This window comes from Triticum dicoccoides, chromosome 6B, assembly GCF_002162155.2.
Source record: "Triticum dicoccoides isolate Atlit2015 ecotype Zavitan chromosome 6B, WEW_v2.0, whole genome shotgun sequence".
NCBI lineage: Eukaryota > Viridiplantae > Streptophyta > Magnoliopsida > Poales > Poaceae > Triticum > Triticum dicoccoides.
This window is the reverse complement of record NC_041391.1, coordinates 315,017,655-315,032,049: the sequence shown is the minus strand read 5'-3', so window position 1 is coordinate 315,032,049 and position 14,395 is coordinate 315,017,655.

Below are 14,395 nucleotides of genomic sequence, written 5' to 3'. Positions count from 1 at the left end.
AATTCAAATAGTTGAATGGACTCCATGTTGAATTCGATTTTTTTAAACCACCTTAGGTTGAATTTAAATGTATGCTAGTTCATAGGTAGCTATTTATAAATGTCCATTGTGTAACTTTCGTATGTATAATGTGCTTTACACACACAACATGAACTATACTCACGTTTCTATTCGATTGCTAAAGCGATGCATTGTCTGGAGTTCAAAATACTAACTATGTGGATCAATTGTGTCGAATAATAACATAGACATGCTCAAATTTGATAGAATCTAGATGTATGATGGATCAATGACCGCTCGTTACGTGAATTGCAAATATCATGATCCCATCCTAATATTTGGATACAATTTATATCTTTAATCAATGTGTAGAGCAGTCTTTTACGTGTAGTTTCACTCTCCATCGGTGGTCTCTCACACATGCTCACACACACTCTCCCGAGGTGTCTTTCTCGCACACATGCTCTAGATATAACCCTCCCTCCCTCTCGTAACCATTTACAACTGTTTTCACTAACCTTTATCACAAGCACTCTTCCTCTCGCAAACATACACACGCACAATCCTCATCGACCCTTTCTATATTCATGGACCTGCCTACGTGTCTCATGTACGCACATTATCTTTATGCCTATTCTCACGCATTATCTCACACCTCTCTTCCTAATCGACAAGTATGATTCTAGCAGAGCATTCTGTAGGATGCCCTTAAAGTTAGGTTGGATGAATAGTAATATCAGAGATAAAGGGGTTACCTTAGTTCGAGAACCTAGGGTTACAAATCCTAGCCGGCTTTGTCAGTGGACACAGAGTCCTTCACAATTCTGCTATCTTTGTATTGTACGACTAGTCATCCATGGGTCTTCCTAAATGTGTCATGGGCCGACCAATGTGGCGCAGGACGGAACCGAACGAAGGGCCTCACCTCGACCCACCGGACCTCACATGGTGACACACCCTATGCCCCCACTTCTCATTATCTTCTCACACCCACACATACCAACACAAACACCACACACACAGAAAATTTCTCCTGGTGCCTCTATTCCCTCCCTCCTTGCATATACACACTCAAGGGAATGGAATATCTTGTCGTGACGTCATATTCGTCTCTCTCTCTCTCTAGACCACTCTCATTTCTCGTGCTATCTCTCCCACGCCTCCCCCCCCCTCGGCCCCTCTATCCATGCCTCTCTCGAATACGTAATACACACACATACCTCTCTAGGCCCCGCCAAATGCATCAACTACACATTCACACATGTTACATCACGTACCCCATTGATCTAAAAAGCCCTCTCTTCACGTTTATTTCGCATACAACATTCCTTTTGAATAAAGTGTGGCCAAAAAATTATTTTACAGTTTCTACATATATACAACATTACAAAGTTATATGGAGGAGTACGAACGCTAATTTGCATTGCATGGTGCCCACAATGATATTTATTCCGCACTGTGAATTTGTATATTTTTATACTATATACAAAGTTAGTCATAATAAAGAGAAATGAAGAGCATCTCTCTCCATCGCAACCCCCCCCCCTGTACGCCCCTTTCACGTATGCACACAAAACTATCTCCAGGTCCTCTAAAAGTAAGCCCCCAGAAAATTCACGCGTGTTTCATCTTTCTCTCGCGATATATGCAATGACGATCATTGTATTTGAAGCTAAAGCACGATACATACATTGGACTTCATAATCCACTCATTACGGTCACTGTTTACGTTTAGTGGTTATTATACAGTCACGGGCTCACTGTACAAATTTGCATTTGCTCATGACATGACTAGTTGACCAGTTAAACGCTCCACGTGGCACCTCTAGTGTTGCATCACATTATCTCACTACCATCATGCCCACCTGTTGACTTGTATCTACTCTACATCTACACTATTATAAAATACACTCTTATAAAAAACAGAGTTGGTGATGATGGTGTGCCTGCCATCCTGCAATATAGGTCGTCCGATTTATATCTGGCGGATATGAAAGAAACTATGGCAATTTTGCAAAAAGGTACCCACACACCTCTCCACATTTGCAAATAAGGCCTTCCCTCGTTCATCCTTTTCTCTCACAAGATAAACAAGTCATACAAATGCATCTTGATGTTACATGCAACGCACGGGCATCTTGCTAGTAAGAATGAAAACAAACGACAAAAAAATATTTTGACGGTGGTTTGAAGTCATGACCGCGGGCACAGCGGACAAGGTGGCCTTGTATTTGTATGTTGAGTCGTCTGTTTTAACACACAGGAGCTAGTGTGGTGATTATACACACACGCACGCATGGACATGAACTCCATCCACGCCACACTCACACAAACACATGCACCCACGCACGCACGCAACACTCACACGTACACACGCAGCCACGCATGCACGCAACACTCACATGCACACACTCACGCATGCATGCACACACCGGTACACCACACGACCAACACACACTCTCACGCTCAAGTGCTCAACCTACACGTGCATGCGCACACATTAGGCCCTGACAGACACATACACAACCAGGTGATTCCCGCGCACGGGTTGGAGCCTTGTCGCACCTGTGTAAATTTGTGTTTATCTGACCTTTTCCCTATGAGAACTGACAGGTGGGACCCACAAGGAACATGGTCAATTTAACTAGTCAACATGGCGCCATGCAGACTATTTGGCCGGTCAACAGAGTGCAATCCGATGCTGAACTGTGAGCAAGTGACCGGATAATCACCGCAAAACGTATATAGTGACCGTAATCAGCTTATTCTGAAGTTCGGTGACCGTATTACGCGTTTCTCTCTGTAGGCCCTCCAAAACTACATCTCTACACGTTCTCGCATGTTACATCTAACAACTATGCAATACAGCACTACTACTACACTCTAACACAATAAATCATATGTGTTTTTAGTTTTACTAGATATCATATTGTGACTTATAATTATTCAGTTTGCATACATTAAAATTGCCTTTGAAATGTATGGCCAGTATCATCTACCGCGCGGGAAAAATCCCGCCCTTTCCTGTTTAATCGAGTTTGTATCGATGGACCGTGCGAAACAGCAAAACTATAGTACTATACAGTACAAGTGACAGTTCACTGGGCCGTCGTGTCGTCTACTCCTCCGTCGTAAGAGTGGAGCGCTCGCTTTCATAAATCTTCTAGTCCCTTTCGCCGACATGTGGGACATCAAGCTACAGGGTCCACGTGCCATACCGGAATACAGTGCAGAGCAGCCGGGGTGAAGCACCCCAGTCATGGCGCCAGCGTAGTAATGAGCAATGAGGCGTCAAATCACAAAGTCGCACCTTTCCCGTAGTTAAGTTGGAGGGACGAAATAATAATTCTAAAAAAAGAAGTTGGAGGGATGGAGCAACCATCATTTCACTCGTTGCTGAATCTGCTTCTCTCTCATCTTCTTCAACTTAACCACGTGTTGCTTCTGCCGTTGTTCTGCCTCATGTGGGATGCGGATCAGCTTGGTAAAGCACTGACACATGGGACCGCACGTTAGCAAACCGCCAGGACAACGTCCTCCAAAAATAAGAAATCTCCCCCGCCATCCGCGTGGCAAAATCACCTCCTTTTTACTAATCTTTGATTCTATAATTTTTTAGATCAATATAATTGAGATTTGTATAGATAGCACACAGGAGCAAAACCAAGTGGTACGGTTAAGGGCATCCACAATGTGTAGCCAAATGTGAAAATAGCTTTTGGCATCGTGGGAACCATTGTGGACGGTGTTGCCAAAGCCAAAAAGATGGAACCGAAGCTCCCTGATTGATTGATTGAAGGAATAAAAAAATGCAACGTCTCTCCTCTTTCTCCCATGCTTGGACGCATGTAGTACAGTATAGAGCATAGAGTCTACTCCCCTGTCCCTTCTATCACAAATCACAAAGCAGTGAGGCGTCAAATCACAAAGCACGGACGAAGCAACCATCATTTCACTCTTCGCTGACTCCGCTTCTCCATCGTCTTCTTCGAGAAACCATCTCACCGCACTAGTACTGATGAGGACATGACTACCTTGGATATGACCAAAAATATTGCATATATGCATATTTGTCAGGTGATTTCTAGTGCAAACTATTCAATAATCTATTTATGTTATCCAGAACAAAAATACTTCACACACTTTTGTGTTTTGTCTAATTGCAGGTGTATGGGACATTTGTACAATCCACATATAAAGATAAGGAAGAAAGAGATGTTTATTTGCTGTTCAAAAAGTTCTCTCACGTCACTTTTGGCCCAAGAGAAGATAGAGTCCAAGTCTCTTACGTTCTGGATTCAGATTCGGACTGCACAGACATACCTGACTCAAAACGCACACAAGTTTTTCATACGGACTCCGAATTGGGTGATTCTTTTTTTGTTGGAAACTAGATTTCGTGCACTTTCCAACCCAATTGGAATCACCTTCAAATTCGTCCGGAGCATTAAGTTGTGGACGAAACAATCTGATGCTGCAGCAGAATCCGAGTCAAACTACAAGTCCAAAGGTGTTACATCACCTCCACTTGGGCCCATTGGCCTTGTACGACCTAGATTTAGTTTTAGGCTGCCTTGGGACGTCCTCCCACCTCCTTGGCCGCCACCCCTTGCTCCTATATAAGTAGATCCATCTGGTAGCTTTTCCTTGGGTTTTGTTTAGATTAAAAGTTCGCCATAGCTGCAACTTCGCGTACTTCGTTTGTGTTCAACGACCAGACAAAGGCGTCACAGAACCCCACCTTGATCAATAAAGCTTTCATCTTATATTCGCAATATCCAGATTGCAATCTTAGTTTCTTGCTTGTTCTTCGTTTGCTCGCAGGAAACAGACCCTCGTGGTCAGGTTGATCGTGCTCCGGCGTGGTCAATAACCTCTCGGAGTTGGTTTAGCGATTGCTAAGGCGCGACGTCCTCGCACGTTCGTAGTCGGATCGTCAAAGTCGATTTCCACCAAAGCGATATCCATCATCTCATCGAAAGACGGGACACCTTTGCCTCTATCAAGTGGTATCAGTTTTCAGGTTGCTCGGTGAGAACTTCCAGTTTTCCTAGATTAGATTTATTTTCTTACCTATTGTCCAAGAAAAATCCACAAAAAAAAGTTAGATCTATTCATCCTTTGTCCTAGCCAGACTGAGCCTTTGCAATTTTCTTTTCATTGTTTGCATTATTGAATTATCGGTTGCATCGCCGTGTCGAGTTGCTGGTCTTAGTGTCTAGGTCGTTTAGAGTTTTGAGTTCTGTTCACATTAGTCACGTCGCCGCTGCATCGTTATCCCTTCCGCTGTCCACCACCCATCCATCAATTTCCTCCACGTGCTACCCACTGTTCATTGTCATAATCATAGTTGAGATCGTTCCCATCTTCGCTTGATCCAATCTACATCTTATCTAGTTTTTTTTGGAAAGAGGAAGATAAAGAAAAAAAAAGAGAGAAAAAAGGAAAGAAAAAAAAAGAAAAAGAGGGAGAAGAAAAAGAAAAAAAAAGCGTGAGAAAAAAAAGAGAGAAGAAAAAAAATTGGATCTATCTAGAATCAATCTTGTACCTGAATTCGGATTGGAATCTGTTTTGCGCACTGTTCAGTAAAACAGGTGTATCTTCCTCATACGAAGTCCGTTTTGGCTCCGTGAGTACTCAAATTGAAGATAGCGACGAGCCGCATCTAAATAGTTATAGAAGCTCGTTCAATATTTGACACCTCAAAATCGGCTTCTAAATAGGTCTTTTTTCCCTCCGAAGTTCGTGAACACAGCTTGTTCCAATTTTTCAGGCCAGTTTTAGAATTCTTTGACTCCTCATATCAACTCGGAATTGAGTGATTCTTTTTGCATTGGAAAGCTTGAGTTAGTAGCATTCTTTGAAAGAATTTATCAGAAAATTGTCTCAAACTTTTCAAGAGGAAAGTTGGAGAGAGAGTTGTTGTATATCCTGCTTGGCAGTTGTTTTTCATCATTAGCTTCACTGCCGTTGTGATCTTCACTTATATCTTGCTGTCAAGAGCTACTTAGTATCCTTCATTGATGCTAGTTGTGCTACGCCGTGACCTCATTAGTGTTCTAGGCTCGCGTCTCTAGTCCGGTCTAGCCTAGGACCAGCACAGTACCGTCGTTGAGCGTTTATTCAACATTGCATATTTGAATTGATTATTGCTAATCTTTTGCTACCATATATAGCCAACCCAGCTCCACATATTTCTACACCATGTATACGTACGCTCCCCTGGCAATCGCTTTACTCAATATTCGGAGTTACTTGACACTGCTGGTTGCCGATCACCGCCTGCTGCATGGTAAGAACTTGTAAGACATTGATATTTGCTTTACTGTGAGCGTTTTACCACCACATCCTAGTAGTTATAGGAACATTATTTTTGGGTTTTGTTTCTTGTTCTACTAATCATGACAGGATCCAGAGTCAATTCATGGGCTTTGTCGATCGCGGGAGACGTGCCACCACCTTTGCAAATACCACAACCGTCACGAGAGGTGCACAAACATCCAAATGCACATGATCAGGTTAATGTATCTATACCACCATTTAATGGCCGTTTTAAACCTGCTTTATATATTGAATGGGAGTTCGACATAAAAAATATATTTGCTTCCCATAATTTCAATGAACATAAAAAGGTTAAGGTTGCGGTTGGTTCTTTCACTGGTTATGCTTTGGTTTGGTGGAGTGAATATTGTCGGTTACACCCTGATTATATACCTACTACTTGGGATGATTTGAAACTTGCCATGCGACATACTTTCGTCCCTGCTCATTATACTCGTGACATGATTAAGAAGTTGCAACACTTAAAACAAGGTAGTGAAACTGTAACAAAATATATGATGATTTACAAACTACCTTGTTGCATTCCTCTTTAGAAGAAAGTGAAGATGATTTTATGGATAGATTTTGGGGAGGATTAAACCGTGATATTCAAGAGATACTAATTCATGAAGAGTGTTATCCTATGGACCATTTGTTTCATCTTGCTTGCAAAGCTGAACAGGAAATAAAACGACGTGTTGGCCACGAGGAGAACAAGCGCACGGTGCACATTCCAAGAGTTGATATGATTGTTCCTTCAACTACTAGGCATACTATGACAACCACATCCGTTGTTGTCAGGACTACATCACCTCCACCATGTGACACATCGCCCCCGAGAGTGGCTACATCATCTGAGTTGATCATAAGAGGTAATGACAAAGGTACTGATCTTCCATCTCTACATAAGAATGATGAATGCCTTGTCAATTTGAATGCACCATCTGATGAGCTACCCACTACTTTGATCACACCACCTATTTTAGAGGACTACGTTGATAATTTGACTTTGCCATGTGATCAAACAACTGAAATACCAACAATTTTGAGTGCACCCATTGAATTAACTATTGATGCAAAAGAACCAATGTTTAATCATTTTGATATGACCTCTAATCTTGGTGATGATTCTGTGTTAAATGACTTATTGTATGTTTGCTTATTTAAGCATGTTGTAGCATGTAAATTTGATGCAAGTAAGGTTTATTCACCAATGTTGGGATGGTTTAATGATGAACATTGTCAATCTTTTGAAATGAATAAGAGCTTCACTTATATGTGCAAACTGAGTTGCAATATTTTCATGCCTTCTACTTCTTGTGCTAATTTTTTGGCTTTAGATTTTATGAACTATGCAAGTTACTCATCTATTCATGTGTTATATATGCAAAAATCAAGGGAAGTAAAAATGGATGACATATACATATACAACATGTACACCTTGTCTCTTTTGTTAGCCACATTTCAGATTAAGCAACGCCGAGGACGGCTTTATTTTCAAGAAGGGGAGGATGATGAGGACATGACTACCTTGGATATGACCAAAAATATTGCATATATGCATATTTGTCAGGTGATTTCTAGTGCAAACTATTCAATAATCTATTTATGTTATCCAGAACAAAAATACTTCACACACTTTTGTGTTTTGTCTAATTGCAGGTGTATGGGACATTTGTATAATCCACATATAAAGATAAGGAAGAAAGAGATGTTTATTTGCTGTTCAAAAAGTTCTCTCACGTCACTTTTGGCCCAAGAGAAGATAGAGTCCAAGTCTCTCACGTTCTGGATTCAGATTCGGACTGCACAGACATACCTGACTCAAAACGCACACAAGTTTTTCATACGGACTCCGAATTGGGTGATTCTTTTTTTGTTGGAAACTAGATTTCGTGCACTTTCCAACCCAATTGGAATCACCTTCAAATTCGTCCGGAGCATTGAGTTGTGGACGAAACAATCTGATGCTGCAGCAGAATCCGAGTCAAACTACAAGTCCAAAGGTGTTACATCACCTCCACTTGGGCCCATTGGCCTTGTACGACCTAGATTTAGTTTTAGGCTGCCTTGGGACGTCCTCCCACCTCCTTGGCCGCCACCCCTTGCTCCTATATAAGTAGATCCATCTGGTAGCTTTTCCTTGGGTTTTGTTTAGATTAAAAGTTCGCCATAGCTGCAACTTCGCGTACTTCGTTTGTGTTCAACGACCAGACAAAGGCGTCACAGAACCCCACCTTGATCAATAAAGCTTTCATCTTATATTCGCAATATCCAGATTGCAATCTTAGTTTCTTGCTTGTTCTTCGTTTGCTCGCAGGAAACAGACCCTCGTGGTCAGGTTGATCGTGCTCCGGCGTGGTCAATAACCTCTCGGAGTTGGTTTAGCAATTGCTAAGGCGCGACGTCCTCGCACGTTCGTAGTCGGATCGTCAAAGTCGACTTCCACCAAAGCGATATCCATCATCTCATCGAAAGACGGGACACCTTTGCCTCTATCAAGTACTCCTAGTAGTAGTACTAGTAAAGGACTTCCTGGATGCAAATAAGGCGGTTGTCTCGGCTTGCAGGCGGCACTTGCGAACGACTTACCATGGTCTCCCTCAATGGTGTTCTCCGTCGAACGCACTTCGCCAAACCACAAAAAAAATGGTCGACGTCACCGCAATGGGCAAGGAATTCAAATATAGTTACTACCTCCATTTTTTTGTACACAAGGCCAGTATATCAAAATTACAATTTGCAAAGGGCCACTAACACTAATCGAGGCAAAATTGATGGGGTTAGCAACCAAGGACATTAATATCCCCTGCATGCATGTGGAAGTGAGAAGGTTCGTTTGCATGGCGCTGCATTAATCAAGCAATGAGGAGTGAGATGGTTAGCTCTTTGGTCTTTCGAGAAAAAAATACGCATTAATTGACACGTGAAACGAGGATTTGTATCGATTAAATCCCGCGAAGGAAAACCCCGCCTTTCTTTTTTAACACTAGTACTCCTAGTACGTATGTACTTATCCTGTTTGGGTCTAAGCCTTGCATTGCCAAACTTCGCCACACATTTTTCCAAGCTTGCCTAAAGTTTTCAAAATGAGAAGGAGGTGCACTTGCGCACGGCTGTCGCGGTCACACCGCACCCTCACACGGTCGCTCCTGCACGCTGCGGTCGCACCGCACCCTCACACAGTCGCTCCTGCACGCCGCAAACCCAACCAAGGGAACGAACCCTCAGTGACACGTGCTGTGGCATGTGAACAAACCAAACTCAGCCATCCTATCACTGACACATAATTTTCGTTCATAGAGTATGTTTATCCAACCGCATGTTGGGGAGTATCCATACGGCCCGTGCGGTGGTCTGTTGGGGAAGAAGAAGAGGTGAGGAAGAAGGAAAGAAGGGTTAGGAGACGTAGGATATTCATCCAACTGCCTGAAATGGTAGACTGACCCAAGTCAGGTGACTTGCATAACAAATAGAATGTTTTTACATAGCAAAAGATCCATAAAAACAACAACATAAAGAAAAACTATCACTGCTAGCGGAAAGAGACAGCCTCGTCGTCTTTGGCTGCCAGCGCAAACCAGTCGTCGCTGTCGATGTGTGTCTCCGCACCGTGGTTGTCCTCGGCCTCCAGCTACTCATTCAAGCGGAGCGTGCGGGCGCTCTGCATGGACGAGAGCACAGCCCGGTTCAAGTCAAGGACGTCCGGTTCTGCCTGCAGGAGGGCCTCGATGGCAGCGGCATTCGCGTGCTCCGCATCGAGTCGAGCCTCCGCCGCCCGGTTCAAGTCCAGGACTTCCGGTTCCGCCTGTAGGAGGGCGTTGATGAGAGCGGCATCCGCGCGCTCTGCGTCGAGTCAAGCCTCTGCCGCCCGGTTCATGTCCAGGACGTCCGGTTCCGCCTGCAGGAGGGCCTCGATGGCAGCGGCATCTGTGCGCTCCGCCTCAAGTTGAGCCTCCGCCGCCCGATTCTGCATGCGCGCGCTCCACATCGAGTTGAGCCTCTGCCTCTCGGTCCTCCTTTAGTATCGCCATGTTGAACCGCTGGTCCGCCTGCACCATGGGGGACTCGGACGCCGGCACGAAGTCGACGTCCATCGTCTCATACCCATCGGGGGCCTTCTGCGCCGCGACCTCCGCAGTGAACATTGGATCGGCTTCCTCCTCCTTGTAGCTTGGCTTCAGAGAACTCGGGGATTGGCCCGCTGCAAAGCGAGCTTGGGAACGGAGGTCTGTGGCGCCGACCGCCGCCGCGATTTCTGCACGGCGCTCCGGCGTCAACATCTTGTAGTAAGTGATCTTGCGGTGCACCATGGCTTTCCGATGAACTAGGGGACGCTTGATGCGGGCTAGGAGATCGAAAGGTTGGGGAATGGGCTGGAGATTTTGTGTGGTTTTAGGGCAGTGGCTGGAGTAGGCCGAGCAGCGAAGGTTCTGGTGTGAATAGTGGTTCCGGTGACGACCGGTCAATCGGTTTTGACTATACATCGCTCTTGTCGCATTCGCGTTGCAGCCCGGCACGCTGGACCCTCCACGTCGCTCACCGAATGGAATGCGCTTCGTCTTGCGTTTTCGCTCGCTTGTGGGACCGCAGTTGAGAGCAAACTGACGTCCCTCCCCCTCCCCCGCCTGCGTCATTTATTATACCACCACTCCCTCCGTTTAATGCAGAGTAAATAAAAACAGAGGGAGTATACTATGAATGAGGATCCCCTGACGTGGCCGAACCCATTAAGTAACTGACATGCGGGGCCTAGCAAGCACGGGGTCCGCCAGTAAATGACCGAAAGGGAGGGTAAGGCAGGGATACCTACGTCAGAGGATCCACTTCCACTATACTACTTTGACCAAATGTTAGAGTAATAATATATGACATGCAACTTACACAAATGTTAGAGTAATAATATATGACATGCAACTTACACAAAACATACAGGGCCTAATGCATTTTTCGAGGCTAACTTTGATTAAATGGTAGAGTAATAATATATGACATGCAACTTACACAAAGCATACAATCAATTTCGTATGTGAAAGGAGTTTCCAATGGTATAATTTTCACATTATACATCTCATGTACTCCCTCCGTCTAGGTGTGTAAGTCATCTTACGAAAACCAAATAATCCCAAAACACGTAGGCGCGGTGCATTAACTTCTACCTCGTTTCTTGTTTCTTGACATATCAACCAATAAGAGATGAGGGTGTGCATGCTTTTAATGACCTGAGACTATCAAACATGACATGCAGTGGTTAGTTCATTGCATGCAATACTATTAATTAGCAAATAAACATTAATGTCTCTCGTTTTCCCCTCCTCCTTGGTCATGGTGCACAGCCTAACATGACTTACTCACCTATGTGAAAGGAGTACTATTAATCTTGCCAATAGTCAAATTGGAAACCATCTCGAGTACAAATCTATGAGTACGTACGAATCTAACAATATTGATTGGGCGTTGTTGAATGGTGATACCTTTTTTATCATAGTAGAGATACTTTGACTACACATAAAACTTATATGTAAAGTAGAAAGGATAGGAGGGAGTATATTGTACATTCAAAAACGAAACAAACATTGAATAGCCTTATATATGATTTGCGGATGCTATGATCACCGGTTCAAAATTTTGAATCCGCCTTAGGTATCACGTGCCCCCACTCGTTCCCTCTCGATTTCATCTCGGGGTCCGGAGATCTATTGAAAGAGGACTAGGGTGGGTACATGCGAATGATACTCGGCGGAATGTTCAAATGAGGCATGCGGGAGGATGGACTCGACTGGAGGGCGACATGATCGATGGAGAAGAGGGTTGGAAATAAGCAAACGCCACATGATTACACTTGAACGGCTCAAATAAACAATAAGTTGTCTCGCTTGGCCTACATAGTGAAAGGCCTAATGCGCAACGCGGAGCACTGACGCTCGAATATGGCCGGGAAAATAGGGAAACCGACATGTGGAGCACACCCGTCGGGACGATGTAGCGCAGACTAGTCCAATGGAGGAGCTGGCCCACGACCTCCTCGCCACCGACAATCATTCATGTGGGTCGTTGGGGCCAACAACGGGGCGCAGCTCCAGCACCGCCTCTGGACACGGCGACCGTGGTGAGCGACACGCTCATATCGTCGATAGACATGGTCGGTTTCAGTGTGCCGAGGGTGGCGTTAGTGCTGTGCCACGACCAATGGTATGTTTGGTTTGTGCCCAAGGTTTCCCCATCAAAGCATTGGGTAGTCAAAATTTTGGTTGAGGTATTGGTTGCCCATGATTTGGCTGACATTGGCAAGAAAAATGAACTAGAGTTGGCTAGAGTTCATTGGCATGCCAAAGAAATGGCAACCATCCAAACAAAGACCAATCTTTGGGTCATGACCAAAATTTTGGTTGAGATATTGGTTGCCCATGATTTGGCTGACATTGGCAAGAAGAATGAACTAGAGTTGGCTAGAGTTCATTGGCATGCCAAAAAATGGCAACCATCCAAACAAAGACCAATCTTTGGGTCATGACCAAAATTTTGGTAAGGTGCACTTTGGCCACAATCCAAACACACCCCAACACCCGGCTCGTCGAGGATGCACGGGGCGCCACGCCGCGTCCGCGGAGTGTTGTAGCATGGCCAACTGCATCCTATGGACCTGAGACCATGTCGGGTCGTCTTGATTTTTCAATGACATGCGGGGATCGCATTTGAGCAAAGGGCATCTCCAACGTTGCCACGACCGCAGCTGACTACCCTGGCACACCAAAGCCCTCGTCCCTCGCGCCATCGCGCGGTGCGTTCCCAGCCGGCTGTAGCTGCCCGCATTCATGTCGTCCATTCGTATGTCGTCGTTAAGAGGCTCGGTGCCCGAGGAACCAACTCCAGCGACTTAATGACGCACCCGGACGCTTGGCCTCACCGGAATGCGCTACTTAAAGCGTCAACGCCCAGCTAACCTCCACACCATAGCGCATCGTCCTCCTACCTGCACAACATCCGCCATGACCGCAAGTGTGAACACTCTGTGGGAGAGCTTGTCTTCGGGGATGAAGCTCGAGGTCGCCGCCCTCACTCAAGTCGCCTCTCGCGATGCAATAGCAACGTAGCCGGACGCGGACGCGACCGCACAAGCGGTGGCCACGCTGGCGGCCGACGACGGGAGCACCGTCATCCATCCGTCCTACTTGCCGCCATCCAACGTCCGGCACCGCCGAGGTCGGGGACTCCTCCGAGGATGAGTAGGGCATAGGAGGCGGCAGGGCATGGTGTGCCAACTGGCCGGTCTGTATCCCGTGTTCTACTCTTCCTCGCCGGAGACCGCACCTTCACTTCACGGGTCTTGAACCCCGCCCCCGTACATAGAGATCGCAGATGGAGGACGTCGGTCGCCATCGTAGAATAGGTTTAGGGTCGGGTTTCATTTATTTTTATAGTCCTATAGAAGTTCGAAATGTAATGAAAATCTGCCGTCTTTGCATTAATCTCGGCCGGTGTATATGAACTTTCACAATTATATACATATTGTAGGAGTACTAGCAAGATGCCTGTGCATTGCACGGAAGATCAAGATCTTGTGGGAGAAAAGGATGAACGAGGGAAAGCCTTATCTGCAAATGTGGAGAGGAGTGCGGGTAAATTGTCATAGTTTCCTTCCTATCCGTTAGATATAGATCGGACGGCCTATATTGCAGGATGACAAGCACACCATCATCACCAACTCTGCTTTTTATTGAACCGAGACAAATCTAAAAAACCCAACTAAGCCAACCTCCCAGCATATCGCGCGGGAAAAGACCCGGCCGCGCCGTTTTAGTTGGGATAACCGGATTACTAGTAGTAGTATCGATGGATCGCGCGAAGCAACATTTTTTTAGGGGGCGAAGCACCTAGTTTAAAAGGAAAAAAGGCGGTACACTCACAGCACTCCTGTCGCGGTCGCATTGCACCCCACACACGTTCGGTCCTGCACACGGCTCACGCAAACGGAACGCGCTTCGGCTTGCCTCTTCACTGACATGTGGCACTGCACTTCGAGAAACCGACCATGCGCCAAACTCCCCCCGCCCTCCGCGCGAAAATCCTCCCC